Source organism: Eleutherodactylus coqui, chromosome 13, assembly GCF_035609145.1.
Source record: "Eleutherodactylus coqui strain aEleCoq1 chromosome 13, aEleCoq1.hap1, whole genome shotgun sequence".
Lineage (NCBI taxonomy): Eukaryota > Metazoa > Chordata > Amphibia > Anura > Eleutherodactylidae > Eleutherodactylus > Eleutherodactylus coqui.
Window position 1 is genome coordinate 41854702 of NC_089849.1, and position 2071 is coordinate 41856772.

The following is a 2071-nucleotide window of genomic DNA, read 5'->3' on the forward strand; positions in this document are numbered from 1 at the left end:
TCCTCTGCCATAGCTGTGGCAGTGGATATTTTTGACTCCACTGCAGTCCCCTCATCACTGAACACTGTGATGGTGCTGTCACAGTATTCATTGATCAGGGGACCTTCATGGAGCAGCTGCGCTTCTACCAGCACAGCTGCTCTAGTAGCATGGAGCTTCGATCATGGGCATTTTGCTCATCTGTGCAGCACATTTTTTTGCGCACACAGGTGCGCAAAACAAAATCACACGTCTGACTGAGCCCTTATAAAGTAAACTCCACTAAGGCTGCCTGTCCATGGGCGAGATGTCATAGCGAGATCCACGGCGATAAATCGCCTGTGGAGCTCGCATATCACGCTTTCCATAGGATAACTAAGCCCGATCAACAGTGCAGGAAAATAGGCTGAACTGCATGGACACAAGTCTTTTTTTTCAGCCAAAAATACTAAGCTACTATAAGTTTTTTCTACAGAGAGGTGAGTATAATTTTTTTTCATTTTTAACACATTCTAGGGATGATTTTTAGGGAAGGGCTTATATTTAAAGCCCTTCCCCAAAAATCCCTGCAGGGCTTGCCAGCAGCCCGTTGCTTTCAGTTGGACTGCAGAAGTGTCGGTCCCATTAAAAAGAAATGGGAGAACATCGCGATCCTCAGCCATAGCTGTGACAGCTGTGGCAGGGGATTCTTTACTTCCCACGGGGAGTCTTCTTGGCACTGATCACTGCGACAGTGCTGTCACAGTGTTCAGTGACAAGGGGGCTCCCCCGCTGGGGAATATTGATGCGCACCACGGACCTATGGTGCAAGCATGTCCTATGTTTTGCAGGTATGTGCGTTTGCACGCCTGTAAAACACGGACATCTGAACACACCATAGGGAATCAATGTTTCTAATAGGAGCGTGTTATTGTGGGCACAACTGTACGCACATAAACATGTTTGTGTGAATCAACCCTTACTGCGGAGATTCGCAGATGATCATGTGCAGTACAGGTTTTTTTTTGTTGTTTTTTTTTTTGTATTTCCCGCGTCATCGCTAAGCGACAGCAGCCCATACGCAATGTTACCACTAAGTACCCGCAGCCCATACACAGTTACCGAATCCGTGGTAAAATGGAGCATGATGCGATTTTTTTTCTGCTAGAGGAATACGCAATTCATATCCACGAGTGTGAAGGAAAAATTGAAAATACATGCCTTTCAATGTCTGTATTTTACCACGGATCGTCCGTGAGTACACCGATCGCCTAATCGGCAATTCAAATCTGTTCGTGTGAGACTGGCCTAACATTTATTCCAGTTAACCGAGTTTGAGAGGGGCTCATTATTGGAATGAGAGAAGCTGGATGGTCGTATTGATGAACTGCCGCCACCTGGGGCGTTCTGACTGTTGGAAGGTGTTAAGACCGGTGGATGCCTGAGGGCACACAAAGAGATCGGGCTCAGGACACCCTTGACAGACTACAAGTGGAGAGGATCAGTTGATAGTTCGACTAGCACAACCAGCTCCAACTGTTTCATTGTCCACCATCCAGAGACATGTGGCACCATCGTTACAGGCCCATATGCTTGTCGGAGCCATTTCCAGGCGCTTGGCTGAAGGACATTTGGTCTCATGGCGCCCATTACATGTACTGCCTTTGACGCCTACCATCGCCTCCGTTTGCAGTGATATCATGAATGATGAAACTTGACTGCTCATAGACAGTTTCATTCCATTCCGACAACTCCTTCTAGGTGTTGGATTTTTTAATGAGTATATTTAGCCTCTAATACCTAGGAAAGTCTCTAAACATTTTCTTTGATCCTGGTAGTATGGGGTTAAATGTTCTGGGGAATGTCAGGAGGCCGTTCTCCATATCTGAGGTCGTCAGATAAGAATGAAGCTTCTATTTATAACGCTACAATTTGTTATGGCAACAAGCTACTCTCCAAGGCACTGTGCAGGCCGGGAACCGGTATCCGATAAAGACCACTCAACTGGCAGATACATGACCTGCGTCCTATGGCACTGCAGCCTGCCATAGCAATTATTTTAGGCAATTTGGAAAGTATGTGAATCAATATTAATGTTTTGCAGGTTACTGAA